Source organism: Myotis daubentonii, chromosome 3 (genome assembly GCF_963259705.1).
Source record: "Myotis daubentonii chromosome 3, mMyoDau2.1, whole genome shotgun sequence".
In the NCBI taxonomy this organism is placed as follows: Eukaryota; Metazoa; Chordata; class Mammalia; order Chiroptera; family Vespertilionidae; genus Myotis; species Myotis daubentonii.
Window position 1 is genome coordinate 189348177 of NC_081842.1, and position 16714 is coordinate 189364890.

Here is a 16714-nt window from a genome sequence, read left to right on the forward strand (position 1 = left end):
AGCTCTGATGGTTGATTCAAACAAACAGTAGAAGCCAGAGCTGGAGCATCATGTGTGACCAAACAATAGCTGACCAAGAAAGACAGGGGATAAGTACAGCAGCAAATGGGAGAAATGGGGAAACACTGAGGAAATGCAAGGGTTTCTCACATGCTCAAAACTCATCTCCGGAGCTGGTGCCAGGCACAAGCTCTGTGGACCTGGGGATAAGGGGACATGTCCCTTGCCATGAGTGCCTCCTGGCTGCAGCCTAGAGCACAACAGGAGAGATGTGTGTGAGAGAGTATGACCAGGAGAGATGTGAATGTGTATAGGAGCAGGTGAGCGATTGTGTGTGGATATGTAGGAGCATGTGTGTGAATGAGTGCACAGGATCGACTGTGGGGGCATGTGTGAGAGTGTAGGGAGAGAGGGGCTTGTGTGAAGAGGTGGGTGTGTGAGCATGTCGGAATCTACCTGTGTATGTATGTGTCTGTGATGCCTCTAGTACTATTACTTTTCACTACAGATTCTACATCTGGTTGAACTTAACAAGCTGAAGTCCCCACAACAAGTGGCATTTAATTCATCCAATAAATTCACTCATTCACTAAATGCTTATTTAATTCATTCATATATGAAATCATTTTATCATTTAATTCATTCAATAAGAAATCATTTAAATTCTTATGTTTGTCAAATTCATTCTGCAGAGTGTCCACATAAAGCAGCAACACTGGTTCCCAGAAGAGAATTCTCAACTTCTGGACCTAACTGACTGTGGTGAGAGCAGTGGATGACTCTGGGTTGTGGTCCCTGTTTTACTACTAACTATGGGTGACCTTGAGTCACGTGAGCTACTCAACTTCTCTGAGCTTCTGTTTGCTCTTCATTAAAGAAGGCAATTACAACACAGCTCTCAAAGTTTGATTGCAGCTCTACAACACCGTATCATCGGTAGCCCCTGAAGCACTGCTTCCTGGAAGAGCAAGCATGTGTAACTTGAAAAAGGTGTAGCGTTAACTAGGGAAATGTTGGGTTTGACAGAGTCAAGAATGTTCTTTTATTGCAGTACTTCTCAGAGCCTTTAATTTACCAATATCGATTGCAATAGTGAGCTTGCAGAATTTGCCAGACTTACTAGAACAGGGAAACCTTAACTCGAGGCACAGCTTTCAGAACGAATGTTCCACAGAACTCACTTTGGGGAATCTGCTAGCAGGCACACAGGACACATTAAGGCCCCTTTCTCGCAGATGACTGGACAGAAATGGTGTTCAGCCTCCCTAAGTCACAGAGCAGAGCCATGGAAAATACCAGCCCAAAAGCTTCTAAACCACAGTAACTGGCATGTGCACAGGGCTTTGAATTTACAAAACAGTTTCACTTATATGATCGCAAGTCTCCCTGACAACGTTCTCCGGAAGATCCTCATCCCCATTTTCAGATGACAAAATGCAGCCTGAAGAAATTAAGGAGACTGCCCAGAGCACTAAGTGATGAGCCCATAACTTGGCTTTATCAGTTTCCTGTGGCCTTGATTAAATCATCAATGAAGACATGAAGTGTTTTATAGATATAAGCAATTCTAGCCACTGCACAGAGCCCCTGAAAGATGCCGAGGATGACAACACCTGCACTTGCTCTACAGCCCCCACCACCCCTGTTGGGAGCCAGGTCCCCTGTACTGGGTAAGAGAAGGGGAGGGGAGGTTGCCCAGAGAAATGCCCATGGAGTAGCAGCCACTCTGGAAACACCCAGGCTGTAAGGCTGGGAGTAGCTCTCTGCCAGTCGCCACACCCTCCCAACCATGCCAGCCAGCAGCCAGGTACAGCCCTTCTCCCCCCCCCTACCCCCCACCCCGCCATTGCCAGGTGCCATTCTGTGGGAGAGGGGGGTTGTAGAGCCAGAGAAATGCTAGTGTAACTCACTCCCAATAAGCCCAAGGAGCCCCAGGATGGTGGCCCTGACAGTCTGAAACTGCCACTGCCTCCAGGGGGAAGCATGGTCAGGACTGCCAAACCCATCCAGCAGTTCCCACCGTGTGCTTCTCCCACCGTTTCTGAGAGTGCGAGGCCTGAGAGGTGTGTCGTGAGGGTCTGCTGCAGGCACAGGAGGCTGTGCACACCCATGGAGAGTGGGGCTGTGCCAGGCGTGAGTGTGCAAGAGAAGTGTGAACCAGGAATGCTCCTGTCAACCCAGGACAGTGACACAAGTAGTGTTGGGGAGACGCAGGCGGAGAGCGCGTGCACCAGGCAACCCCAGGCTACAGAGGAGTCCTGGAGGTCCCAGGAGTGCGAACCTGAACCTACGTGCCTGCATCCGCGCCCATCTCCAGCCAGCTCCCTCCCGCCCGGCTCCCGCCGGGTCCCTCCCCTGCCGCCCCGGGCCGGGGCTGCTCAGCCGCACGGCGGTGCCTGGCTCCCCAGCTGTCAGGCTCCCCGCTTACCTTCCGGCGGTCGGGCTCCGCGGCTCCGGGCTGGGCTGCGCAGCGCTCCACTGGGCTGCGCTGGGCTGCGCGCCGGCCTCTGCGCGCCTCGGCTGCGCCCGCTCCTCGCTTGGCTCCGCCCGGCTCGGCTCCGCCCGGCGGTGCCCCGAGCGCTCGCAGGCGGCCCACGGGGGCGGCGTGGGGTGGGCGCGGGGCGGGCTAGCGGCTGGCGCCAGCGGCGGGTGAGGCTCCGGGCCGCCCCGCAGCCGCTTGGAAGCTCCTTATTTGGGCAGTGATGTCAGGGGAAGTCGCAGGGGCCGGACCACCCACTTCTTTCCATTCACTCCCCAGAGTTTCCTGTCGCCCAGCCCGGGGACCCCGCGCCCGCACGCCCGGGGCGCCTCTCCTCTCGCTCGGCCTCAGCCCTCCGGGTCGCCGCCGGCCACGCTAGGGTTGCCGCGTCGCGAGGTCACGATGGGCCGGGGCGCGCTGGGCGGCAGCCGGGGAGGGTCTGTGTCTGGGGAATCCCCGACTCTGGCCGGGAGCTGGGAGGTTCTGTGCGGCGGCCTCCTCCTTGACAGGCCTTGTCACTCTGGGCGCCGCCCCGCCCTTCGCGCCCGCCCAGGCTCCCGAGCTGTCATTTCCTCCCGGGCCCTCGGGGAGGGCAGTCAGGGAAGCCCCGGTGACCGCCGCCGGGGGCCCTGCCTCTGGGAGACCCGTCTGGGCCGCACCCGTGCCCGGCGGGCATCCATCCTGGTCCCCAAAGTGCGCGCTCCCCGCCTTGCTCCGGGTGCCAGCTCTGCTCCAGGAAGCCCGCACCTCCCAAGGCGGGAATTCGCCTTAATGAGCACTGGGCGGGGCGGCCTGGCCCGGCCTCCCTAGGCTCCAGCCTGGGGGTGAGGGGCAACCCGGGGCTTCCCTAACGGCCTGACTTTACCAGAAGCAGCTGGATCCCAGGTCTTGGGACCTGAGTCACATGCTTTGGCCACTCCGGCCCCCATCTGCCTGCCCCTTGAGAGAGAATGGCCCTCCAAGGCCTCCAGACCCCACAAGGAGCTGTATTTTAGATTCTGTACACCATGCATGTCAAACTCAAAGGCTAACCCAGGCCAAATAAACAAGGCATGCAGCCCACGGTCCGTGAGTTTGACATGCTTGCTTACACTGAGGCTCAGACATGTCAGGTGATTTGTCTGAGGTCAGCTCTGCAGAACCAGGGCTGACCTTGAATCCGGCTCACTCCAGGCCTGGCCTCTGCCTGCCTGGAACAGCCTCCAGAGGTTATGGGGCCTGGGGCCAAAGGCAGGCCTAGACGTAGGCAAACTAAGTGCCCAGATGCTACCCCCTCTCCAGGTCGTGAAAGTTCAAGGACCCACAGGGTGACTGACCCCTATGCTGACTAGGGCTTCCAAGAAGGCTCCTCGGAAACCCCAGGTTTCCTCTGGCTCCAAAGTGATGGATTCAAATTTATGGACCTATATGTCTCAGGAAGTGGGTTCCCTCTGACCAGAGGCCATGGGGCCCAGGGCACAGGGCTAGTACCCTGGAGATTTCTGTGCCTTCCTCATACAACAGCTTCCAGCAGAGCCGCCCCCTCCTTCCAAAACCAGGTCAGAGCAAACAACCCCCTGGCAGACCACTAGCTTTGATGGAAGGAATCTCAAGTTCCAAAGGGGCACCACACTCCTAGGTGCTGGGGGAGGAAGCCATAGCTCCGGGGCTTGCAAGAAATAAGGGGGGTGTGGCTGGATGGGAGCTGCAGGTTCATGTGCCCAGCTGCTCACTCCAGCCAGCTGCCAATCCCCCAGTTCTGTTGGTCACCACCACCCCACTCTCCCCCATCCTCCATCAGCTCCCAGAGCCCCATCTTAGATCCAATTGGGTCACCATCTTTCTGACAAAGCCCCGAAGAGAAGGGCCACACTCCCTGATCTGGCATGCAAGGCCCCACTGACAGCTGCACCTCTTGCTGCTCAGCCCTCGGTGCCTTCTACCCAGTCCCTTTGCCCCCAACACAGCTTGCGCCAGCTTTTACTTTGTGGGGGTCTCTGCACAGACTTTCCCTCTGTCTGAAATGCCCTCTCTACTCCTGCTGTTCTTCTTACCCCAAATCAAGCCCGCCCTCAATACAGGTCCTTCCCTTGATTTGTGGGACAGGGTGAAACTTGGGACAGGTCCTTGCCCCTCATTCCACTCCTGCCCTGCCCCTACTGCCCCACTTACTGTGCCTGGCTCGGAGCAGCTCTGGGCAGGAGAAAGTGGGTGACTCATAATTCATATGCCCCAAGGGGTGACTTTTTGTCATTTGTGCAAAGGTTCAGATGACAGCCTTGCTCCTGCCCCCGGATGAGCTTCCTCTCCAGGCTTTGAGGGGTGGTCATGGAACTTCCCAATGGATTTAGTCACCTTCCTATGCTGCCAGAAGCAGCGCAATGGTTCCTGCCTCCAGAGATGGACCATTTAGCCCAGTGGTTCTCAACCTTCTGGCCCTTTAAATACAGTTCCTCATGTTGTGACCCAACCATAAAATTATTTTCGTTGTTACTTCCTAACTGTAATGTTGCTACTGTTATGAATCGTAATGTAAATATCTGATATGCAGGATGGTCTTAGGAGAGCCCTGTGAAAGGGTCGTTCAACCGCCAAAGGGGTCTCCACCCACGGGTTAAGAACTGCTGATTTATCCCAAATTGCAATCAGCTGGGAGAGACCTACCTTCCCTCAGATTGGGAATTTAAAGGAACTTTCTGGGTCCTTCTCTCCTGCCAGGACTGATCTGCTTACAAATGTTTGTTAAGTGAATGAATGATCCTATGGGGCAGGAAGACAAACTAACCACCGGGGGGGTGGGGGGGGCAGAATGGCCCAACTCAGAGCTGTGGCTGAGGTTCCCAAAGGCCTGGCTGGGGATTGGGATGGACGGTGGTATTTCTGATTGACAGGATTAAATGGAGGCTCAGGAACCTGGGCCAAGGCGCACTCCCTGGGTGGCTGCCCTGCAGAGGCTCTTTTCTTGGACCTTTCCTTTATCCCAACTTTCTGTGGCTTGGGATTGTCTCCCTATTCTTTGGGCAAAGTCGTGTGCATTCCCATCCTGGCAGCCTGGCACATCCCTATTCCAACTCCCAAACACACAGTCCTGAGCTGGCCATAGCCAGGTGGAAGGGATAAAATAAAGTGAGCTTTATCAAGCACCTACATTATGCCAGACACAATCACACTGGATTCCCCTAAACCAGTGATGGCGAACCTTTTGAGCTCGGCGTGTCAGCATTTTGAAAAACCCTAACTTAACTCTGGTGCCGTGTCACATATAGAAATTTTTTTATATTTGCAACCATAGTAAAACAAAGACTTATATTTTTGATATTTATTTTATATATTTAAATGCCATTTAACATAGAAAAATCAACCAAAAAAATGAGTTCGCGTGTCACCTCTGACACACGTGTCATAGGTTCGCCATCACTGGCCCTAAACCCTCCAAAGATCCTGTCCGTGACCCCTCAAGCCACACAGGCCCCATCAATCTCCAGGCCAGAAGTATCAGCCCAGGAGCCTTCAACCAGCTCCATCCACAACCAAAGCTACCTGTGTCCACCTTGAGACTCAGTCCCCAACTCAATCCTGGTGCCAATTCTCATGGGAGACCAGAAAATCTCAGGACCCCAGCCTCAGAGCTCAGAGACACAGAGTGGAAGCAGGCAGCTCTATTTCAAGACTAACAGTATGAGCCCGATTCTGCTTCATGAGCCATCACCCCTACCCTGGGCTCAGGGCACCTTTCGCATCCAGTAGCTGGATTGGCCCCAGGTTAGAAAGCAGGTGGTGCCAGGTGCCAGTTCCTTCCTATCCGCCCATCCTCTGCATATAACTGGGCCAGGTCTTGAGAAATTCCCAGAGCTTAGCCCTGGGGGCCTTCCTACATTCCTTCATTCCTCATTCATGAATCAGGCCCCTTCCCTGTTCTGGGAACATGAAACACACAAAGCTGTGTTTTGGGAGCTCCATCCATGGATGGAGACTGGTAGGTAAATAGACCATCCCGGCGCAACTAGCTGAATGCTACACTGCTCTTAACCAGGCACGGGGCAGGGCGAAGGGCACGTACACAAGGTGGGAGATAAGATCCATTCTACTTCTGGGGCTCCAGTTCAGGGAGACTGTGGTCCAGGTGTCCCAGGCTAATTGGGTAATTGCTAAATGCTTGTTTCCATGGAAATGCCACACACACACACACACACACACACACGCACACACACACACACACACACACACGCAGCTTGGTTTTGCTCTAAAGCCAACTTTCCACAGCGGAGATGGCACAGCCTAATAAAGATTAGAGCAGAGGGCAGGGTTGGCATCTGATCTATCATCTAAGAGGCTATCTTTCTAAAAATTTGTTCCTAGCTCCTAACAACCAAATTACAGATCCACTTTTGGAGCACGCTGGCGCTCTGAAGGAACTGGGGACTGCCACAGCGTTCTTGGGAGAGCTTTCAGAGGGGGCTGAGCAACCCACCCTGTAGGCCCTCCAGGCTACTTGTTTAAATCTTGTGCTTACTTACCAGCAACCCCCCTCCACCCTGTCTCCCAGACTCCCATGGCTGTGATTTCCTGGACTCAGATGCACTGTGCCATTTTACTATTTGTGTGTATGCAGTGTGTACATGTGGTGTGTGTGTGTGTGGGGGGGGTACTCTCACGATACATCTGTTGTACACATGCACCTTGAGTCCTCACTTCTCACAGAGGCAGCCATTTCGCTCCTGGGACAGAGACCTGGGATTCTTGCAGTGTATGGAGCTCACCTCTGGGTGGGGTGGGGAGGGCCCCAGCAGACTCAGCCCCAACCTCTCTCCCCGGGTTGAGGACTGTATTCCCCAGCTTCCTGACTCGGGCACCACTTCATCCTTAACTCACTTCAACCTGATGCTGTGGGTAACCAGTATGTGTCTAGGAGCCCATGGACCTGGGCTCAGATCCCAGCCTCACACTCACTGTGTGACCTTGGGCACATTCCACGATGTCACTGATCTTGACTTCTTTACCTCAAAGGGCTGCTGCGAAGATTTGACAAGATACTGCCATAGAGCCAGTGATAGAGTGCCCAGCATCTAGCAGGTACTCAACAGCTATTGTTACTTTGTTCCCTGTTATGACCCAGAATCCTATACTGCTTGTCTTCATTAATGGCAGCACCCATCATCCCAAATCTGAAGCCAGTTACAAGCCTTCTCCTTGGTCCCCATGTTCACCTTCCCCTCTAATCCATTCTAAAAAGGTAGCACTCTCCAAGACAAATTCAACTGTTCCTTGCCCAGCTAAACTACCCTGTCCATTAGTGCCTTTTATAACAGAGCCTCAGTTTACCTACCCAAGCCTCCCTCTCTCTGCACCACCCCTATCCACCCTATGTTCCCACCATACAGAATCCGTCTCTGTTTCTGAGCCTGCCAAGTGCATTTTTGTACATGCAGTTCCCTGTACTGTTCCCTTGACTCCTATCTGCTTGGCTGGCTCCCATTCAGCTTTCCATGTCAGCTCAGAGGCCACTTCCCTTAGGAAGGCCTCCCTGGTCTCCCAGGTGGCACTGGCTACTTCCTTCTTCATGGACCTCCAGCACTTGGTGCAGACTGTCCGGGCTTGTGTCCCAAATGTGTGTAGTCATTTTAGTCGTATATCTGTTGCCCCTTTAGATTCTGCAGCTCTGCACACACCAGGCCATCCTCAGTGCTGGGACATCACAGGTATTCAGAGCATGTTAAGGAGGCTTCTACCTCTGGCCATCCTGTGCAGTAAACAACTACAAGAGGCCAGTCAGCCTCAAGCCCGGTGACTAGTTTCCCCCAAATGACAAAGCATCCTCTATTCCTACACTTCAGACTGAGGATTTGGCTCAGCCTGAGCCCTGTGTCTGCCTCATTCTGGCTTTTTACCAGAGTTTCTGGGGACTCCCACAGAGCCCAATGGGCCCCAGGTGGGGAGGGTGGGGACTTTGGTTCTAGGAAATCAGAAGCTTAGTCAAGCCCTGGCAGCTGTGAGAACAGGTTTCCTCCAAGCCAAGGGACCGGCTTGCAAGATCATCAATAACAACAAATATTTACTCTGCACATGGCTTTGTGCTTGCCAATGGGAGGTGCAGCAGACAGCGTCAACTTCCAAGGCTCGCATTGACACAATATGGGTGCAAGTCCCGGCTCTGACTCTTATGAGCTGCCTAACTTCTCCGAGCCTCAGTTTTTACAGCTGTAAAATGGGGAGGATGACACTCAGGGAAGGATTGTGAAGATTAAATGAGAATTAATAAAATTAAAGGATAAAATGCATTTAATTATCATGAACAAAAGCTGACAGGCAGTAGATCTCAATAAAGGAAGCCCCCCCAACTCCACTCAAGCTCTTGTGGGCGACTCTGATGCATAAGAGTGTGGGAAGGGGGGATGAGAATTCAATCATAGCCTATAAACATTAAGACAAGGGAAACAGTAATAGATATGATGAGAAAAGAATTTTGGGAGCAGCAAGAAGGAGAGGGAAATTCTGGGATGGCCTTTAAACCTTTTCCCCTTGTGTGACTTTTATCCAAGAGTGACTGCTACCACCCATGTGGCAAGGGGCCTGGGCTGGGCAAGGGGTTGTCAGGAAGGAGTCTGGAGGCAAGACCAATGAGGCATCTTGAGGCCTGTGCACCTGACAGTCTGGTTCCAGGGAGGCCCTGTGCACTTGGGAAATAACTAGGATAACAGCGAATAAAAGAAATGAATGATGCAGAAGATACTGAAAAGGGGATGAATATGGGAAAGGGTGGAGGCCTAGTTTGAAGGCTAACCTTTGGAGCCTCCATCTAACAACAAGAAAATCTGAAATGGTCTGGCTCCACCCTGCTCAGGCTCCCTCCCATGCAGCCTTTCTCACTTACCACAGTCAGCCACACTTCCTCCAGCCCGAAAACCAGCCCTCTGAGGGCTGTCCCCCTGCAGGCCTTCCTGCTGACCTCCTGCACTCGCCCCTCAGTCCCCACTGACTCTGATTGGATGAAAATCCCAGCAAGCTTCTGGGGCAACTAGTGGGTACCACTTAGAAAGGGCTGGTCAGAGGAGCTGGGGAGCAGAGGCAATGTCCCCAGGGGTGGCGGACTGGAAGAGCCAGGGACCTGGAGAGGGAAATGCGGGCACGTGGATTTGGTGGCTGGGTCTGGGCTTTGAGGATCAATAGCAGTTTGGTGGGGAGGAGGGTCTGATGGCTAATGGTATGTATCATATTGACTGGGCCACCGGGTGCCCAGATATTTCGCCAGATGCTATTCTGGGTGTGTCTGAGAGGGTGCTTCTGGACAAGATCAGTGTTCAAATCAGTAGACCTAGTAGAGCAGAATGCCCTCTCTACTGTGGTGGCCTCCCCAGCTACTGAGGACCTGAGCCAACAACCAGGCGGAGCAAGAAGAACTCAGCGCGCTGCTGAGCTGGGGCACCAGTTTGTTTCCAGGCTTTGCACTCGGACTGAAACATTAGCTCCTTCCGAATCTCAAGCTGGCTTTCAGCCTGGAACTTAGGCCATCGGGTGCTCCTGGTCGCAGGCCGCTGGACTTAGAGCAGAACTGCATCTCGGACTCCCCTGGGCCTGCAGCCTGCCAGCTGTAGATCTTGGGGCTTCTCGGCCTCCAGGATCACATGAGCTATTTCCTTATGACAAGGAAATAGGTCTCCCTCTCTCTTTCTCATTTTTGCACATATGCATGCAATATATATGCAATATTCTTCTATCATCTCTATCTATCTGTCTGTCTATCTATCCTTTTGGTTCTATTTCTCCAGGGAATCCTGACTAATACAGAAGGCTAAGGTATGAATTCCCCAGATCTCAGGAGGAGCCCATAGTCCTTATTTGGAGTACCATTTGTCCAACAACTCTACAAAATGAGAGGGAATTTCCCACTACCTCACATCTAGAGTCAGCCCCACTCAACTGGGGAGAGCCTCTTTGCCAACGGGCCCCTATATGGAGCCCAGCACCCAGTAGGTGCTCAGTGATGCTGCCTGAACAAACAGGTACCTCACACCTATTTGGGTAGCCCTTTATAGTTTGTTGCACAATCACACATGTGCCCTCATGTTAGCTCCAAGGCTCTACGAGAGGCAGGACAGGGACCAGTTACCAGATGAGCACATGGAGGCTCAAAGAGGACCTAGACGTGGCCCCAACAGCAGGCACCACCTCTGGAAAGGCCAAGAAAGGGTGCTTCCCTGGGTCCAGGTGCCTCTGCCTCCCCTGAACACAGACATTCTCTAACCAACGGTCAGTGAGCACCTGCTCCAGTCCAGGCCTCATTCTGGGGACTCAGAGTAAGTTCATCAGTGAACAAAATGGGCAAACAGCCCTGCCCTTGTGGAGCTTGCATTCTGGAGGGAAGAGACAGATAATAAATGAGAAACAACAAATCAGTGAATTATATAACACGTTAGAAAGAAGTATGTATGGTAGAAAGTACAAGGTAGAAGAGAGTAAGGGGATGAGGGGTGCTGGGTGGGAGGTGGGTTACAAATTTAAATAACATAGCTGGGGTCAGCCTCACTGAGAAGGTGGCATTTGAGCAATGACTTGAAGCAGGTGAAGAACTGAGTAAGGTAGGTGTCGGAGAAAGATCTTTACATTCAGAGAACAGCCAGTGCAAAGGCCCAGAGGTGAGCGTGTGTCAGCTATATTACTTGGAGCCTGCTAGGCTATTGTGAGACATGTAGTTTTAGGAGAAATAAATGAAGGCCAGGACTGGGCCTTGGCCCCCACAGTAGGCCTCCAATGGATACCACTCTTCCCGAAGAGCAGACGCCACTGGGGCAGGCAGTGGGAGAGTCATGGGATGCCTGGATGGAGGAGGGAACAGCAGACAAAAAAGAGGTGAAGTGAGGAATATTTTCCTTGACTACCACTCTCCTCAGCTTCGACCAGACACCCTCTAGCTCAGTGATGGCGAACCTTTTGAGCTTGGCGTGTCAGCATTTTGAAAAACTCTAACTTAACTCTGGTGCCGTGTCACATATAGACATTTTTTGATATTTGCAACCAAATAGTAAAACAAAGACTTATATTTTTGATATTTATTTTATATATTTAAATGCCATTTAACAAAGAAAAATCAACCAAAAAAATGAGTTCGCGTGTCACCTCTGACGCGCGTGTCATAGGTTCGCCATCACTGCTCTAGCTCCTACCTGCGTCATTCTATGGGCTGTCTTCTTGGTGCCTGAATCTGGAGTTGTGCCCAGACCTGCTTGGACCCTCACTGGTGGGGACAGTGCTGGACATGTCATTTAACCACCGAGGGGAAGCCTTCCCACTCCTGAGGGGTGAGGGGTGGCGAGGCTCTCAGGGCATTTGTGCGGAGTGGACCAGGTAAAGCGCAGAGCAGCACAGCAGGTAGACGGTGGGGTGCTGGACCTGGCTGGCTGGCTATCGCCACGCAGCCTCGCAGGGAGGCAGGGCTCCTCCACTACACAGTGACAGATGCAAGAAGCAGATCAGTTCCCGCAGCCTGGATGAAGTCACAGTCAGCAGACTAATTTTAGATTGAGCATCTGCTCTTCCGTCCCAGCGATGCAGCTCTGTCTGGGATTCGCTCCGTCTGGAATCGCCAGGGAAACAAATCCTGTTCTCTGGGCACAGACACTGCTGGTGTCCAGATCAGAGCTGGCCAGGGGGCGCCTGCCATGGGGAGGCCCCGGGAGCTGTGCCGCCCAGGACACCTGTGCCCCCCCTGCCCCCCGGACTCCTGTCTCACACCTACAGCCATGGAGTCCCTTGGGGCCATACTTAAATTTCATTCTGCCTTTCCAGAAAGTGGGGTGGGGGCGGGGGGGGGGTCCCTGCCTCAATGGGAAGGTCTGCCTCTTTCCATCCCCTCACCCCAGCTCCCAGCAAGATCTTGAAGATGTCGTCCCAGATCAGTATGGCCCAGTAAGACCAAGATGAGGAAGCACACAGGAAGGCTCATTGTTGGCAAATCTCCCCAGAAAGGCTTCTGGGGGGAGGTGACTTCTGGGTTGGACTTTGAAGAGTGGGAAGGTGTTTGTTAATGGAGAAGGCAAGAAAAGATCACCCTGGCAGGGGACACTGGTGAAGAAACAAAAGCTTCAAGGAGCATTAAATGTTTGAGAATGGCCTGAGGGGAGAAGGAGGAGGTGTGGGGATTCTCCATGTGAGCGCGTTAGTGCGTGCGTGCGTGCGTGTGTGTGTGTGTGTGTGTGTGTGTGTGAGAGAGAGAGAGAGAGAGAGAGAGAGAGAGAGAGAGAGAGAGAGTCAGTCACTGGGCCCTGACTCCAGGCTAAGGAGTTGGGCTGTGCCTGCAGGTGGGGAAGCCTGGGAGAGGCCGTTGCAGCATGTGCTCTGACAGGCGAGCGGGGTGGCTTCGGGTGTGCAAGCAGCCCATGGAATCTGGGAGGGTTGCCTCCCTGTACCCCCCTCCATGGCCTGTCTGGTCCTATCGGGCCTCCCCCACCTCCCCTGCACACGTGAGGTAGACACCAAATGCAGAGTTGCACCTGCGGGCGGGACCATGCACCTCCTGACAGCAGGCCTTCACCTCCACCCTCCTGGCCACTGTGGTCCTGGCTCTGTCCTCGCCTCAATCCACTTCCCATGGGCAGAGTCCCCTTTGCTTCCCTGCACTTGGTTTTTCCACCTGGTGCTGCTGTCTCCAGATTCCTCAAGAACGACCTTGTGTTTTGTCACTTCCCACCTCTCAGCGCTGCCCTCTGGCACATAGGAAGGCTCCATTCTTGGAAGGCAAACCGTGTTCTCTGGGCTACAGGCTTCATTTCCTTGTTTAATTCCTCTAACAACCCCGTAAGACATTTCGTATCCCTTTTTACAGGGAAGGGAAAAAGGGTTTGATGAGGTGAACTAGAGGCTGGTCATACAGCCAGGAAGGGGCAAAGCTGGAGTATGGACCCCAGCATGTGGCTCTTCCTCTCCCACCAGCCCCCCACCCTGAGTGCGGGGCCTGGGCGCAGGTGCTCAAGAGCCCTGGCCAGTTGGGTGGGGAGGAACTGGAAGAGGAGGAGGCCTCTCCCAGAGACCCTACCTTGATGCCCTTGAGAAAGAAGGAGTTAAAAGCTTATGTAAAGAGATTTGCAAATAGATCCTCCAAAACAACATTTGGATGATTTAAGTGTTAAGGAATCAGAACCATATGGATTAAATGTCCCTGACGTTACGTATGGTTATAAAAATTAAAAGGAAGTGTACTGGGAACACACACACACACATATGAAATATGTATGGCCAGACCACAGTTTTATCTTTGTGAGCATGGAGTTATTTGAAAACACAGCATTCACCCAACTTCTCCAGGGTTGGCCCTCCCACCCCACCCCACCCCCTGACTTCTCCCCACCAAATGGGGCTCAGTTCCCTCCCTGGGGACCCAGCCTGAGAAAGAGACTTCCCAGAACAGCAGGCCTGCTGCTCTAACCACAGGACAGTTGGAGCCAAACAGCTGGGCCAGGAACGGCTGGGGGCTCCCAGAGGCCAGCTGTGTGGTCGCAGGTGGAAGAAGTCGGTGGGAATGCTAGTTTCCCAAGAGCGTCTGTAAGTATCTTCAGAGACAAGGTTGAGTAGCTTTAAGGGCAGGCCAGACACTTTCAGGTGCAGGAATGTTCATTTATAATTGCTTCTGTAGCTCACTCAACTCTCCCAGCAACCTGGGAGGAAAGAGTTATCACCCCACTTCACAGGAGGGGGAAACTGAGGCTCCAGTGGGCTGGGAGCCCTGCACAGCTGGCAAGCAGGGAAGCAGACCACAGCCTGGATTTCCTTGTCACACACCCAGGGCCACTCCTACCCTACCTCACTGCTGGAAGCAAACTGAAAATGAGCCTTTGTGCCGTTTCACTGTGAGCATTAGAAAGCAATTGTTAGTTCCTCAAAGCTGAAGGCTTATCTGGCAGGCTGTTTCTGAGTCAAAAAGTCAGATTTGGTTGTGAGTCTAAATTGCACATATCGCTGAGCTGGGGGAGAGGGTATATAATGCTCAGCTTGGGAAAACTTAAACCAAAAATTGCATGGTTAAGTCCTGAAGGGAAAGGTGTCTTTTAGGTGCCAGTAGTGCGGTACCTCCCTGAACACTCACCCCAGCCTATGCAGAGGGTGGACTTGCCTTCCTGCTATAGAGAAGGCAACCCAGGTGCAGAGAGCCTAGGTCACTTCCTCAAGAGCCCACAACTGCATTTCTAACCCAGGACCCCCAACACCAGGCCAGTGCACTTTTCCTACACCCCTGGCTGGAGCCAACCCTCCCCAACGGTGGTGACAGTCAGTCAGAAGCAAGTCTCCAGGAGAGTTAATGCCACACAGAAATACACCCAGCCCAGCATCAGGGGGCTAGCACCAAGTCTGTCTTCTGCACGGCCAGGTTCCCTGTGTCTAGCCCAGCATCTGATATTTGTTAAATGACCATTAAATAAGTCAGTGGGTGGAGGGAAAGGAGGCATTCCCTCCCCTTCTCTCTTCCCTGTCCCTCACTAGTGCCATTGTTTTGTGGACACAAGTGAAGGCTTTCACACTGGTGTCTTTATCCCGGGGACACTGCCCTGTTCAATGGCGTTGCATGCTTAGCCCCTGTCCAGAGCTCTCAGGGTGCTGACTTTGAGCCTGAGATAGTCCAAGGACATGAAATTCTCCAGGCAGGAACCAGGGAGAAAGGTAAAAAAGCACGGGGATGGGGAGAGAGGGCGAGACCAGCTCTGGAGCTTCCTCCTGCCTGTACCCAGGACCTCACCCGGAAGTCTGCAGCAGATCTGATCACTGATGGACTTCCTGTAATGGCCCATTAACAGAGTGTCCTTATGTCCAGTCTTATCCCAGGCTGACCTGGCCACAGGCCGCCAGATAGTCTCCTCATATAGGGATCAGATCAAGTCACTTCTCAACAGCCTTTCTCATGGTCAAGTACTGATTACTGCCCAGACCGTTTGGAGATTCCCAATAGACACCCACAGATGAAAGTGGCTCATCTTTAACCCACACTTATTAGAAAAGCACAAAGGCATCCTTTCCTCCCTACCAGTGGTTCCATACTTTGCACCCAATTTTCAAGCACACAGAATTCTTGCAATTCTGGGCATTAGTAGTGTCCTTTGCCCTGAATGTTCTTCCTTACCCACTGAACTTCCCTCCAAACTTGAATTTCACCTTGCACCTCACCTCCTCAAAAAAGCTCTCCCTGACGCCGGCGGAACCTGCGTATACTCTCTGAATACTCTCGGTACCTGTACACTTTCTCAGCATCGTATACTTTGTATTTAGAGCCCAAGGATCAACATTGACAATTTCTTTCATTGTGTGTAACTTTTGGCCCGGTGACCAGCTCGCTCACTGAAATACCGGCTCCATGACAGGGTGCCGTGGATGCTTTGCTCACCATTGAATCCCAAGAACCGGCCGCCGTGGCTGCTGGCCCACTGGTTTTCCCTCTCCGAGAGGCCCAGAGTGAGACAGAAGGTGGCAGGAAAGGTCTCGGGGACCTCACTTTCCTCCCTGAGCAGGTGAGGTGGAGGGAATAGGGGACTCAGACTCCAGCCTGGGAGTCTCAGAACTTCATCGTAAGTGCATGACAAGGTCGCATAATGCGCCTGAGCCTCAGTTTCCTAATCTGTAAGATTGGAAGGATGTGCCAATATGGGATGGCTTACATTTTCATACCATATCATGACTCAGCTCATTCTTCCAATCCTAGGGTAATGGGCAGCATTGCTTTTATCTGTCCAGCATTCTCCCTTCCCTTTCTTCTGGTAAGAGTGACTCAGGCAACTGTCTTCCCTCAATTATAATCCTGGCTGGGCCCCACCACCCTGTCCATGGCAGTGGGCAGGCTACCCATTGGTCAAATACTACAGTCCACTGGGCCAGGTGTAGTCATGTGACCCAAGCAGGGCCCCATCAGAGCACCTCCCTGAGATACCTCTCACAATAACAACTGGGAGGAAAAGGGCTTTGCTATCCAGAGTCACTAGCTGGGATGGTGAAGGCCAGGAGCCACCAGGGGCCTATGGCCCTTCTCCATTCCCTGTGGCCAATGTGTCTGTCCTGCTGTGAAAGAGGAAACCCAAAGGCAACATATGAGACTGAGGTCAAAACAAAAAAGAGTAACGATGAGAAGTGTAAGGCAAGTAAGAGTCTGATGACCTGTTGACACTGCATCACTTCCTGGATCTAGCCGTGCCTGGCATTCACTCACTCATCCATCCCAGTGAAATGAGACCACAAGACAAAACGCAATCTCTGTCTTCTCCTTCTCCACTCTCTCTTTCC

At 52.9% G+C, this 16714-nt stretch overlaps 1 protein-coding gene across 4 annotated transcripts in view; it reads right to left on the reverse strand.

Moving 5' to 3' along the window:
- HIVEP3 (HIVEP zinc finger 3) overlaps positions 1-16714 on the reverse strand; it is a 418754-nt gene that overhangs the window by 107852 nt on the left and 294188 nt on the right. For 3 of the 4 annotated variants that reach the window (XM_059689782.1, XM_059689783.1, XM_059689779.1), the window contains exon 1: positions 2429-3158. The exons of the other annotated variant lie outside the window; for it this stretch is intronic. The gene's annotated coding sequence lies outside the window, so the exon portion shown is untranslated. Of the gene's footprint in view, positions 1-2428; positions 3159-16714 lie in introns of those variants that run through there. 4 annotated transcript variants of the gene reach the window in all.